At 35.0% G+C, this 15,393-nt stretch overlaps 2 pseudogenes; one reads left to right on the top strand and one right to left on the bottom strand.

Annotated features, from left to right (window-relative positions):
• Positions 1-1,602: 1,602 nt before the first annotated feature.
• LOC134266675 (putative nuclease HARBI1) lies at positions 1,603-2,659 on the top strand (annotated as a pseudogene).
• Positions 2,660-6,339: 3,680 nt separating this feature from the next.
• LOC134266674 (myb/SANT-like DNA-binding domain-containing protein 3) lies at positions 6,340-7,438 on the bottom strand (annotated as a pseudogene).
• Between the last annotated feature and the right edge of the window lie 7,955 nt (positions 7,439-15,393).

Here is a 15,393-nt window from a genome sequence, read left to right as displayed (position 1 = left end):
AACTGGACTGAATATTGTGTACACTGGTCAAATTTTAAAATAACTGAGTATCCATCAGAAAATGTGGTTCACAACTTATATATAATGGGATTATACTGACGAATAACGGATTTGTCCAGAGTTGGTTGAATTTCAATTTCCATCCAGTTGTTTAAAATGTGAAGCATCCATGCAGTGTTTGCTGCTACATATCTACAGGAAACACTGTAATGCTTGGTACAGTGAAAAAGCAGTGAAACCAACAGATTCTAGCCACTGTAAAAGATGACAAGTGTCGTTATTGTCACACCACATATCTACTATTCCAGCTTTTCGACAGTGATGTCAACAAAGCTGCAAGAGGTAATTGACACGAATCTGCTTGATATTCAACATTTGTTTTGCTAATGTTTGGTGTATGTTCATCAGCTTCAAGCACAGAATATTTTTTACCATCATCAATGGTCCTTTGGTGAGCTTGAATCCTCAGTCTCATGTCAGAATCCGTGAGGGCATCAATAAAATGATCTCGACACAATGTTTCCAGCAAATCTCGCGGAGCACTCGGGTAGGCTTTTCTACTTAGGCGTTTTACATACTGTGCTAATTCTGAAAGGGATTGGTCTCTTTTCCTTGCAAGGTTCTTAAGCTGGACTCGGAATTTCCGATCCGAAATGGCAACTTAGCGCTGTTGCTAAATCCACCAATAAACGACGTTTTCCCGGCTCTAAATGAGCTAGATCACCTTGGGCTGCACCACGTTAGAACGATGCTAAGAAGATGGACTTCCGTACCTCGTCCCATCCATTTCTTTCGGTTACAAGTTAAAAACTGAACTTTATAAGTGTTGAACTGGTGATTCAGGTATCAGGACACTTCACATATCCGGACAAATTCACTAGGAACCAAAGCGTCCGGATGAATGAGGTTCCACTGTATATACAGGTGTAGTATATGTATTTATTATAATTATTTATCTTCCTTTCACTTTAATAGTCACAGAATTTCCTTCATTTGGATCTCTAAATGATGCAGAAAAACTCCTTTGAAAGGAAATAGTATTACCATGAAACAGCAGTATTCAAGGATGCATACAATAACCTGGCTCGTTACAGTCTTTCTTTTGTGTTTATATCAAAAAGACTCATTTAGGAATACCAAGTCAATTGAAAGCATGGATATGGGAATTTTACTAAGAAAGAATCGTTTTCAACATCACATTGATGTGCTTTCCAGGTATTATAGAGGGAGAACATAGTTCAAATGAACCACAAATCTTTTTTAAATAATGCTAACACAACAACTTTCAAATTTTTGTTCATAAGTATGATCAACTCTTCAAAGAGGTGTGATCAATTGTATAATGATTATTCTCACATTTACATCAAAGACCATTCATAAAAGTACACGATTTACTTATTTCTTCACATTTATAAAGATAATTATGTGAATTTTCATACAAAACTTATTTGGGAGAAACTAATGGCCACTTGTACATGTTTGGCTTAAGCCTGGGTCAAGGCAATCTAGACTTAAACCAGGTTCAAAATTATCAAATCACTTGCAGACCTCTCTGATTTATCTGAGTTGAGCTCAGCATTGTAGTTTAATGTAAACCAGGTAATGGGCAGGTTTAAAGGAAGGTTTATAAGTGATGGAGTATTATTTTGATGAGATAGACCAAATTTATTTAGTGGAAAGACGTATCAGGCGAGAAAGAGTGGTAAGAGACAGGACAAACCCTTTTTTGAATTATTTGGAAGAAGAATTTATTGAGAGATTTCGCTTAAGAAAGGAATGTGTAATTGAATTATTAAATGAAATTGGGGAACACCTGGAGCCAAACAAAAGAAGGTTTCATCAATATCACCACTTGACCAACTACTAATAACTTTAAGGTTTTATGCAACTGGCTGTTTCCTCAGAGTTTCTGGAGATCTCTTTAGAGTTCATGAAAGTTCAGCTTCTCGAATTGTGAAGAAGTTTCATCTGCATTGGCATCGCTTTACAAGAATTATGTATATTTCCTTCAGGAAATAAATTTACTGAAATCCAAAGAGGTTTTATGAACCATAGTGGCATTCCCGGAATTGTGGGTGCAATTGACTGTACCCATATCCCAATACAATCACCCGGAGGTGACATGGCAGAAATTTTTCGCAACAGGAAAGAATTTTTCTCCATCAATGTACAGGCCATTTGTGACAATGATCTTATGCTAACAAATGTGGTTGCAAGATGGCCGGCGAGTACTCATGACAGTCGGATTTTTGAGAACAGTAGTGTCTGTGCTAATTTTTAAAGAAGAAATATTCCTGGATTTTAATTGGAGATAATGGATACGCTCTCAAACCTTAGTTAATAACACTCCTTCTTACTTGTAGGACACCACAGAGACGCTTTAATTTTGCTTTAAGTAACAGTGGAGTTAAGATTGAAAATGTGTTTGGAATTTGGAAAAGACGTTTTCCTTGCCTTCGAAATCAGTTGAGGTTTAAGATTTTCTACAACTTTGAACGTAATTATTGCTTGCGCAGTGTTGTACAACATTGCCAAGAAAGCTGCCATACCGGTACCAGATGATGAGGATGAAGGAGACACAGCAGTTCCAGTTCCGGTGCCACAAAATGCTAACCAAGGAGGGCAGGCTTTAAGAGCAGTTTTAATAAGGCATTTTTAGTAAAAAAAAAAAAAAGCAAACAAGTAAGTTTAATTATAATGAATTTAATTTTTCAATTCTTAAATGTTTAATGTAGGTTATATATAATTATACCCCACGCAACTAGTTGCGGGAGGTATAATGTTTTTGACCCGTGATTCAGTCAGTCAGTCAGTCCTCTTTTTTTGTCAGCGCAATTCCTCATAAACCGCTGTACAGAATTTGGTCAAACTTTGCAGGTATTTAGGACACAATGTGTAGATGTGCATATTACCAGGAAATTCCGATTCCATAATTTTTTCCGGGATTTCCGCACTTTTTAACTTAGGCATTTGTCCATACCTTGAATATAGAGATGAACAGTTTGTCAGCGCAACTCCTCATAAACCGCTGTACAGAATTTTTGTCAAACTTTGCAGGTATTTAGGACACAATGTGTAGATGTGCATATTACCAGGAAATTCCGATTCCATTATTTTTTCCGGGAATTTCTGCACTTTTTATCTTAGGCATTTAGCCATACCTTGAATATAGAGATGAACAGTTTGTCAGCGCAACTCCTCATAAACCGCTGCACAGAATTTCGTCAAACTATGCAGGTATTTAGGACACAATGTGTAGATGTGCATATTACCAGGAAAGAACTATATGCGGTATATTGCATATGTTTGCCCCCAAAAGTCAAATTTTGAAAACTTCCTGAAATGTGCTGAATTCAATAAATTGTACGAGAAATATAAGTTAACAGAAAATATTATAGTTCCAGAGCAGTGTATTCACAATTTCTGTTTTTATGACGTCACAAACTAGTCCGATTTTATATCCTTTTTCAGAAAGATGACAAAATGGACAAAATTTCAACAATTTAAGCTTTAAAATTTATAGCGCATGTGTGTTCAGGAACAATATTGACCTATTTCATTGATATTATCATTCTACACATTATATGTAAAATATTTATCCTGAACACACATGCGCTCGGTGACTTTTATTTAAAATATCGACGAAATATGTACATTTTTCTGCAAAATTCATAAAAAATTGAAATTTACGTCATATTTGTGACGTCATTACGTACATATGACGTCATTACTTATGAAATTATTCAGTGCTTTGAAGTCAGCATATACTCCCCTGTTTAAGGACTTAATTAAATATTACTCCATCAAAGTTTGATTTTGGGGGGCAAATGTTGGTTAATACCGCATATAGTTCTTTCCATTCCATTATTTTTTCCGGGAATTTCCACACTTTTAATTTAGGCATTTGGCCATACCTTGAATATAGAGATGAACAGTTTGTCAGCGCAACTCCTCATAAACCGCTGCACAGAATTTCGTCAAACTTTGCAAATATTTAGAACACAATGTGTAGATGTGCATATTACCCAGGAAATTCCCATTCCATTATTTTTTCCGGGAATTTCCACACTTTTAACTTAGGCATTTGGCCATACCTTGAATATAGAGATGAACAGTTTGTTAGCACAACTCCTCATAGACCGCTGCACAGAATTTCGTCAAACTTTGCAGGTATTTAGGACACAATGTGTAGATGTGCATATTACCAGGAAATTCCGATTCCTTTATTTTTTCTGGGAATTTCCGCACTTTTTAACTTAGGCATTTGGCCATACCTTGAATTTAGAGATGAACAGTTTGTAAGCACAACTCCTCATAAACCGCTGCACAGAATTTCGTCAAACTTTGCAGGTATTTAGAACACAGTGTGTAGATGTGCATATTACCAGAAAATTCCCATTCCATTATTTTTCTTGGAATTTCCGAACTTTTAAATTAGGCATTTGGCCATACCTTGAATATAGAGATGAACAGTTTCTGTCAGCACAACTCCTCATAAACCGCTGCACACAATTTCGTCACACTTTGCAGATAGTTAGGACACAATGTGTAGATGTGCATATTTCAAGGAAATTCTGGTTACTTTATTTTTGCGGGAATTTAGGCACTTTTCAACTTAGATTTTTGCCTATATCTTGAATATAGAGATGAACAGTTTGTCAGCGCAACTCCTCATAAACCGCTGCACACAACTTTGCAGATATTTAGGACACAATGTGTAGAAGCGCATATTACCAGGAAACTCCGATTCCTTTATTTTTTCCGGGAATTTCCACACTTTTCAAAATACATTTTTGGCCATATCTTGATAATGAAGATAAACAGTTTGTCAGCACAACTAATAAACCGCTGCACTCAATTAAGTCAAACTTTGCAGACATTTATGACACAATGTGTAGATATGCATATTACTAGGAAATTCCGATTCCTTTATTTTTTCCGGGAATTTCCACACTTTTTATGCCCCCCTTCGAAGAAGGGAGGGCATTTTGCTTTGCTGCTGTCCGTTCATTTTCTTTACAACCGCTGCATATACTGACATGAAATTTGGTAAACAGGTTTATCAGGTAAATATCTAGGTCAAGTTCTGTTTGGGGTACGATCACACCATTTTTGACAGAGTTATGCCCCTTGGACTTAGAAAAATTCCATTTATTTGCAGTTTCCGTTCATTTTCTTTGCAGAGGTTGCACATATTGAAATAAAATTTAGTATACAGATGTTTCAGCTGAATATCTAGGTCAAGTTCTATTTTGGGTTTGATCGCACCTTTTTTGAAAATTCGACTTATTTGCCGTTTCCATTCATTTTCTTTGCAGAGGTTGCACATATTCAAATGAAATTTAGTATACGGATGTTTCAGCTGAATATCTAGGACAAGTTCTGTTTTGGGTTCGATCACAACCTTTTTGTCAAGGACTGCCCCTTTGACTTAGAAAAATTCCAATTATTTGCAGTTTCCGTTCATTTTCTTTGCAGAGGTTGCACATAATGAAATAAAATTTAGTATACAGATTTTTCAGCTGAATATCTAAGTCAAGTTTTGTTTTGGGTACGATTGTACCATTTTAGACAGAGTTATGCACTTTTGGACTTAGGAAAAATCCAATTTGGGGAGAGGGGGCATAAGTGTTTTACAAGAAGGATATGGAAATAACGAACAGTATTCAGTCTCAACGTCTATTAAACAAATATACAAAATAAGAGCAGAGCAAACACGGACCTCCGAAACATCAGTGGTGGGATCAGGTGCCATGGAGGAGTGAGCATCCCCTGCCGACCGGTCACAACAAACATCTCTTGTTAACTTAGGCATTTGGCCATACCTTGAATATAGAGATGAACAGTTTGTCAGCGCAACTCCTCATAAACCGCTGCACAGAATTTAGTCAAACTTTGCAGATATTTATGACACAATGTATTTATATGCATATTACCAGGAAATTCCGATTCCTTTATTTTTCTGGGAATTTAAACACTTTTCAACTTAGACTTTTTTACCATATTTTGAGCACCACCCCTCTTAAACTGTTGTACATAGTTTCGTCAACCTATGCTGATATTTTGGACATATTCCATAATTTTATCCCAAAGAGTTTTGCCTATTATTCAAGAAAATTTCTCAACACCCCCCCACTTCAAATTATTGTGTGGATTTGTATATTGTCAAGAAATTTTGATTCCATAATTTATCTAGAAACTTTATTCCACATTTTAAATGTCCTCATATGCAAGACATTTTGATGTGAAGATTTTTTGCAATTATTGCCCTTTTTGATCTGTACTATGTAAGTTATGCGGGAGGGTGGGGTATGTGAGCTAGCTCACTTTTTCTTTCATTCACTGAGCATATGGTTGCCAGAAAGATCCACAGTTGTTGTTCGAATCTGTACTTCCATAAGTAGTGGTACTTCCATAAGTAGTGGCTGGAGCTACAGGCAACTTAGGTTCACTAGATTTTATTTCATTCTCTAGTTTCTGTTTCTTTAACTTTAGTATGTCCTCTTTCAACTGGAGGATTGCCTTTTTTTCTGATGTTCTATTTCTGCTTATTCCAGGAGTCTATTTTTGACTTGGTCTTGACGTCCGGGAGCAGCTTTTCGTTTAGAACCAGGAACTCTGGACGCTGGTTGTTGTGGTTTGAAGGATTCCTGCGACATCGGCGCATCCTCTTGAACTGTGTTCGTTGTCAATATCTGTGAACAGTGAAACATTTATTGTAAATATTACGATTAAATAAAATATATCATTAATGTAATGTTTTTCTGTTTGAACATCTATTTGAAAAAATCCCACTTTTAATAGCCTAATATTTATGAAGATTTATTGAAAATGATAGGTGCGCCAAATCTTTTTCATGTTTTCGTAATTTGACAACAATATTGGGATCACAGAATTATATATAAAGGTTGAAAAATCTACAGAGCATATAACATGTATATGAAAAGATATTTCCATTAAAATTCTTTTAATCAAATAATGTTGACAAAATACTAGTATACCTCGTCATTATCATCTGAATCTTCATTGTCATCTTCTGGTTCATCCCCATGGAGACTTGCGTCATCGTCATATGGGTTTCGCAAACTATTAATTTGTTGAGGAAGCATTTCTGATATGGTGCTGGAAATGTTATGCAGGCTTTTCCCGGATGGTCCTCCACCTGTCTTTATCTTGTCTCTCCTCTCCTTAGCTACGGCAGACTTTGTTCTGGCTTTTAGATTTTTCCATAACGATTTCAACTGTGTTATGGTTCTCTTGTTACACCATGTCTAGAATTAAATTCTTTCTCAATATTTATCCATTCTGTGTTCTTCTTACTAACCATTCTGCCGTCATTCTGCTTATTTTCTATGATGTCCTTCCTAGCATGGATAAGCTCTAACAAAATTTCTTTTTCTAACTCAGAAAAATTTGCTGACTTCTGTCTTTTTGCCATTATTTTCAAGGAATGAGTTAATCGTAAGCTGTATTCAGGTAAGAAATGGTTGAGTCACAGGTTTGCAACCCAACAACTTCTCACCTGTATACAGCTCAAGCCAGGTTTAAGGCAGGGTTATCTGATCCACATCAACCTGATCAACGAAGGGTTACCTGAGCTAAAGGTATGCAGGTGGCCATAAGAGAGATAACTCTCTAAGCTTGGTAACCGTAAATGAGGTTTTTTCAGCAAAACCCCAAGTTAAGAGTTTATACAACATGGCAGAAATTAATTATCTTAATTTGTTTTTAATCCTAATACCTTTGTACATTTTCAACAAATTTATAAAGACACAGAATTCACATCCCCTGCAAAACAGCGATATAACAAAACAATTAAGCTTAAGAAGAAATCAAATATTTTCTGCTACAGATTATTAATTGTAGGTTTGGTGTACTGCTGAAAAGTCCAATGAGGCAGTTGCCTCATTCGTCTATGAAAGCTTTTCCCCTGACCATCTCATCATATTCCTACATAATCATTCCCTCAAAATTTGTATATATTCCTTCTTTCCTTCAGGTCTTAAATGTTGCTATAAGCAGAAAGGCTAATACAAGTATCCATGAAATAAGTTTCACTGGAACTCGCTATACTTGTCAATAGATTCAATTCTCTCCCTCTAAAATGCTTACCCCGAATACAAGAAAATGTATTTGTAATTTCTGAGAACCTCATACTGGACAAGGAACTTTCCCATATTTAGTATACAGTCATCTTGTCAATCGTAGTGACTGATATGGCCTCATTGGAAATTACTTCATAAAAAAATTACAATTTTGTTCACTATTTCTATCTTGAAATCCATCACACGTTGTTATACAAAATATATATGAATATAAATAATAAATATAAATAATATAAAATAAAATATAGCAAAGTCAGATGAAGAAGATAAACTGATTTCCTATTAAGTCTTTAAGTATTATTATACCCTTGCTCCGAAGGAGAGGGGGGTATACTCTTTTACCCTAGTTTGTCTGTCAGTCTGTGTGTCCGTCCGAAACAAATTTTCGTTGCTGTTTTCTCAGCAACTTCTCATCTGAGATGCTTGAAATTTAAACACAATCTTCTTTAAGGTATGCCATATGATGGGATACATTTTTGCTGAAATTGAATATCAACTTCCTGTTTGTCTGTGCGTCTGTCCATTTCATAATATAACAAATTTTTGTCACAGTTTTCTCAGCAATTACTTATTATAGATGCTTGAAATTTTAACACAATCTTCTCTGAGGCATGCCAGATGGTGGGATATATTTTCGCTCTATCTCGGATATCAATATCCTGTTTGCCTGTGCGTCTGTCCGTTTCATACATTACAAATCTTTGTCGCAGTTTTCTCATTAGCTATTTATAGCGGATGTTTGAAATTTTATTACACTCTTTGTTGAGGTATGCCATATTGTGTTATTTATTTTGATATGAATCTAATGTTAACTACATGTTTTTCTGTGCATCTGCCTGAAATTGAGCTTGTGTATTTTAACATGACAGTGCTTATTTACACTCTTTATCTCTAGAAATGAAAGATGTATGGATTTGATCTTTTGCATATAAAAAGCTTGGCACTATCCAGTTGTGTCCCCTGCTTGAAAATTGGGTATATTAATTTGGGTCTGTCTGTCCGTCTTTATGTCTGTAATGCTTTCGTTTCCACACGATATCTCGAGAACCCTTTGAGCTTTTGCAATGAAATTTTGCATAGCAACTCCCTATGGACTAAGGAAGACCCCTACTGATTTTGATGTCAAAAGGTCAACATTCGCAAATTCTGTATGTTAAAACACTTCCGTTTCCGCACGTATATAATTTCCTTAGCAATTGATGCAGCGCTTCAGTTGTGTAGAGGTATGTCGTTTGCTTCGAATGAGGTTCCGAGATCGAGTACCGGATGTTCCGCGCTCTTTTTTTTTCTTTTTAAATATCTTTTCTCATATCTAGGCCTATATACTAGTCTTTTTTTTATTTGTTTCAATATGCATGTATAAATTCATTTCTAAAAATTCATGGGGGTGGTGTATAATTCTCTGAATAAGCTTGTTTATTTTATCATGGTTTTTTACCTGGTTGTAATTGAACTTGACCTTTGAACAAATGCATTGTAAAGCGCTTTTGAGTAACATTTATACTAGAAAGTCGCAATAAAAAAACGTTCATTATTAACTAATTTTGGAAAAAAAATTACAATACAGATAAATACACAAACGTATGCCTTATAAACTCCTAGTATATTTGCAATACCGTGCCAGTGTTGTTCATCTTTATTCCCAACATGATATAGATATAAATTAAGACTTTTCATTTTCATCGACTACTCTCACAAAGTTGTTTCCGACGCGTGATGAAATTACTCTAAATATTTCAGTCTAGAAATGTTTCAAACTTCTGGATGTCATTTAATCCTATATATCTATTTGTTGGAACGTCAGCATTTTTGCAGAGAAACATGGCCAATTTAGATTGCGCTTTCTTTCTACTTTACAACAAAATGTTGTAGTAGATTTTTGTTGACACCTTTCGATGTTTAATAATGATTCATGGGTGGACAAACCAGAATTATTTTCAGACAATTTTTTCCAAGTTTTTGCATCAAGTTTTTCACATATTTTCTAAAAGCACAACACAATAACAATTGCTTAACAAAGATTATCATTGTTTTCAATATAAAAACTAAACAGTTTCCGTTCCAGTGAGTTTTTTGGCCCAACTAGTGATGTTATTGGTACCAGTGGCTCCGCCTTTTGGCATGTTGATAGAGCCTACTGTTACCATTAAATTATCATTAACAGAAATAGATTCGTTTGAGTTGAGTACTTTTGTGACTTTGTTCATAACAACTTCACTATTCAATTTTTCCAAACATCCAAAACATCCGTTATCACCTGTGTTATAACTGAAACAAATTTGGTTTATTTAATATGTACCTCTTGGAATTTTTTTTTACTTGTGTAAAATCTATTCATGGACAAAAGCATTTAATAAATATTTAAGGTCGGTACTATGAAGTAGGTTCGGTCGGGAAGACGGAAACAAAAAATTTTGTACGATTTTTTTTCTAGGCCTAACCAAACCGGGTATTATGTAAGGGTAAATGTCCGAGTAGCGCTCCATTCCTAAAAGGTAATGGATGCGAGGCCACGAAGAGCCGAGGCCCTTTACTTTTAAGGAATGGAGCGCTACGAGTATGTTAACCCGCGTAAAATCCGCCTTTCTGAATGCTTGTTTTTTTATATAATAAATAATAGTTATATGATACATTGAAACTATTTTTACAGTAGTATTATATGTATGTAATATAGAAAGAAAAACTAAATAAAGTATACTGAAGTTAATCTAAACCAACGTTTCTCAACAGCTTCGTTAGGTCAGTGATATGAGCAACAGACTTAGGTCTACATCATATTCGAACCAAACTTTACTCTGTTCCATTGAAACTTTTAAATAGTCTTCTTGAAAAGACCAAGGAACATCAAAATTTAGATTCCTCGACACCTGAATATAGGCTCGGTTCTGTGATTATGGATATTGCACATCATAGGCTTTTTAAACCCTCACAATTCATGGAAGAAAATGCAGCTAAAACAATCCGTCTTTTCCTTAAACTTCAATATGCCAATTAAGAATTGACGCGGTTAATATAAGTAATATTCTTAATCACAAAAGGGTCCAGTCTTGTATTCGACCATATTTCAAGCTACAGACTACGCTTTGTATTTCCTACATCGACCATTGCTTCCAAACTTTTCAATTACAAAAACACTTTACATGGCCTGGATATCGACTATCTGAAAAATAATCCCCTTTCGTGTTCATGTTCTTCTTCGCCCTATAACTATAGTCCTGCTGGACACGTTATTACAGGTGACATAAAAATAGTTCGTAATGAGGACCTTAGATCACTTATTTTAAAAGGTCCTAAATATAGGAAACCCCGATCCTTCAACTGGCGTCGGAATTTCATAAATATTATGGATTCTGTTGAAAATTACGCCAGACGATGGGCTAGATATGAAAAAGAAGACATTGACACCTTGTCAGAATGGATTAAATGTATCAGATCCATGTTAAAGTCACGTATTAAAAGATTGAGGGGCAAAGTGAAAACCATCTATCCTTCTGTGTTCAATAAACCAGAAGTGAAAAAAAATTAGATAGATTACACGATCAGTACGTACTGGTTCCTGCCGACAAAGCAGGTAACAACATTGTCTTCGTTTGTAAGGCTCATTATATAAATTGCATTCTAGGAGAATTTGGATTTAATTCTACAAGTGGTAATCCTACATATACATATACTTCTCTTTCTAGAGGAAGAAATTCTTCAGAATCACCTATCAGTTTTGAATACTTATAATATTCCACAGAGCCAAAATGAATTTGAACTACCTTATATATATTTGGATTCCGAATCTTCATAAGAGTCCTTACAAACAAAGATACATACAGGTTCCAGTAAATGTTCAACCAAGCCTCTTTCATTACTTCTCACTAAAATATTGACAGTAGTGAAGGAAAAACTTCAAGAGTACTGTACTACTATATATTCAAGAAGTGGTGTAAATCAGATGTGGATACTTAAAAATTCTAAAGAACTTTTGGACAATTTGAATCACAAGACTTTACAAAAATCAACAGCATAAAAACTTACGGCTTTTCAACTTTATACACAACAATTCCCCACGACAAATTAAATTCCAGGCTTTTTGATATCATTGACAGCTGCTTCTTCAACAAAAATGGAACTCGTAAGTTTACTTATCTCGTCATTGGTCATTTGAAAAATTATTTTGTTAAAACAGATTCTGATTGCACACACAGTACTCTGAAGTTGACATCAAGAAGATGCTTGAGTTTCTGATTGACAATATCTATGTGGATTTTGGAGACCAGGTATTCCAACAATCTATTGGAATTCCCATGGGTACAAATTGCGCTCCGTTATTAGCAGGCTTATTTTTATATTCATATGAAGCAGAATTTATGCAAAATCTTTTACGTGAAAAGAAGAAAACACTTGCTGTGGCCTTCAACTCGACATTTAGATATATCGACGACGTATTGTCAATTAATAATGATAATTTCCATTCCTACGTCGACACGATATATCCTGGTGAGTTTGAGATAAAAGATACCACAGAGTCCGTCACTTCTGCTTCATACTTGGATATTTTACTTGAAAAAGACACTAATGGTAATCTAACAACCAAGCTATATGATAAACGTGATGACTTTAACTTTTCTATCGTCAACTTCCCTTACTTATGCAGCAATATACCTTCATCACCTGCATACGGAGTATTTATATCTCAGTTGATTCGATATGCAAGAGCATGCTCTACGTATGAACAATTTCTTAAACGAGGTAAATTATTGACAAGCAAGTTGATGAAACAAGAATATCAACAGCCTCCTTTAAAGTCATCATTTCGTAAATTCTAAATTTATAATTGAATGAAATGCTGACTGACGTTTTTCATACCAATTGTTAGTCCATTATTTATACACTGAATTGACCACGGATTTTTTCTGTTATATTTTGATTATGACAACGAGCACACGGCGGGTGTGACCGATCGGCAGGGGATGCTCACTCCTCCATGGCACCTGATCCCACCTCTGATGTTTCGGGGGTCCGTGTTTGCTCTGCTCTTATTTTGTATATTTCTTTAATGGACGTTGAGATTCAATACTGTTCGTTATTTCCATATCCTTCTTGCATATAACTTCAGATTTAACCTCCCATTTTTATGCAGTGCAATGGTACCATGAGAAAAATTTGTTTCCAAACCCGTGTTCTGACAAACTTGTAAAAATAACGTTTGAGGGAGCTTCGAACTCTTAAAAAATCTTCAGTCAATAAGAAACAACCGATTACATCTAATATTAATTCCAAAGTTTTTAATTTAAGAAGTAACTTGTCAGATTTATCTGATTTGCGTATTAGATTACTCTTTGTGCTTGGATATGCAGGATTTTTGGCCGAAGAGCTGTGTAACATCAAAAGACCGGATGTTACTTTTTGTGATACACACATGGAGATTGAACATAGAAGCTCTAAGACAGATATATACAGAAGGGGTAACATTGTACACATTGATTGAATAACATGAATAAAACCATGAGGTTTCGGTTTGTCAACGTGTTTTAGATCATGATCAGCAAATCACAATTCCTCGGATCCCCCTGTCTAACAGAATAAAAACCTCGAATGTATTACGTATACATTATGACAATCCCATGAATTAACTAGGGCTAATTGTAACGGGAACCGTTACAGATGTTCCCCAAACGCTCCCCAACTCCCTTTTGGTGCCATATTCCCTTTAAGCTTCATTAAAAAAAAGACAAACTCTTATCATTTACACTTTCGCAAGAACGTTCCCCTAAAGTTTACCGAGTATATTCAAATTTTAGCATTTGCACGCGTGCACATGTAAATGCATGTGCCTAATGACCATATTATCTTGTCTACACTATCTAAATACATTAATATAATAAAATTATAAATATTTAATCCAAAAGTATTAAAAACAAGATGTGTTTGTAAAACACTAATGCCCCCGTATGGCAACATAGCAAAGATTAAGCTTTTATTAAATGCAAATTTAATTAATTGGTACCAAAAGTAGGGTATTCTCACTGGAAAACAATTGTGAAATTTGAAAGTAAGCTAATATTATAGGTTTTTAATAAGTAAAAAAATCTCCAAGGCCAATGTAATTAGTATCAAATGAAATGTCTTGCCACATAAAATACTTATGTAGAGCATGAAAGCCCTAGCCCTAACCGTTCAGAAGTTATGGTTAACGTTTAATTTCTTAAAAAGTAGGTCAACCTCGAAGGTCAAGGTCAAAGCATCAAGGTTATTGTTATCAAATGAAAGGTCTTGTCATAAGGTTCAAATATGTAAAGTATGAAAGCAGTAGCCCTAACTCTTTAAAAGTTATGGTCAAGTTTGTTTTATTAAAGTAGGTCAATCTCAGAGGTCAAGGTCAAAGGGTCAAGGATCATCATATCCAATGAAGGATCTTTTCACAAGGATTACAAATATGAAGTATAAAAGCCCTTACCGTTCAAAAGTTATGGCCAAGGTTAAAGTTTTTCACATGTAAGAAAATCTACAAGGTCAAGGTCAAAGGGTCAAGGTTGTTGGTATCCAGTGAATGGTCTTTTAACAAACATTACATATGTGAAGTATTAAAGTCCTGGTGTCTACTGTCCAAAAGATATGGCCAAAGTAAACTTTTAAAAATTTTCTTAAAAAGTAGGTCAAACTCCAAGGTCAAGGTCAAAGGGTCAAAGTTATTGTTATCAAATAAAAGGTCTTGTCATAAGGAACCTATATGTAAAGTATGAAAGCACTAGCCCTAACTCTTAAAAGTTATGGTCAAGGTTTGCTTTTTTAAAGTAGGTCAAGCTCAAAGGTCAAGGTCAAAGGGTCAAGGATCTTCATATCCAATGAAGGGTCTTTTCACAAGGATTACATATATGAAGTATGAAAGCCCTATCCCTTACCGTTCAAAAGTTATGGCCAAGGTTAAAGTTTTTTCACAAGTATAAAAATCTACAAGGTCAAGGTCAAAGGGTCAAGGTTGTTGGTATCCAGTGAATGGTCTTTTAAGAAACATTACATATGTGAAGTATAAATATCCTGGTGTCTACTGTTCAAAAGATATGGCCAAAGAAAAATTTTAAAATTTTTCATGTAAAAGTGGGCCAAACTCCAAGGTCAAGGTCAAAAGGTCAAATTTGGTGGTACCCGAAGAAAGGTCTTGTCACAAGGAATACACATATTTAATGTGAAAGTCATAGCTCCACTAAATCAAAAATTATGGGAAGGTTAAAGTTTTTGCAAAACGACAAACAGAGAGACAGACAGAAAAACAAAAACTATATACCCCCAAACTTCTTTT

The sequence above is a fragment of the Saccostrea cucullata genome, unplaced genomic scaffold (assembly GCF_032062105.1).
Source record: "Saccostrea cucullata isolate Sc308-1 unplaced genomic scaffold, CSIRO_AGI_Scuc_v1 ctg9479, whole genome shotgun sequence".
NCBI lineage: Eukaryota > Metazoa > Mollusca > Bivalvia > Ostreida > Ostreidae > Saccostrea > Saccostrea cuccullata.
The sequence above is the reverse complement of the archived record's forward strand: the minus strand, read 5'-3'. Positions and strand labels throughout refer to the sequence as shown.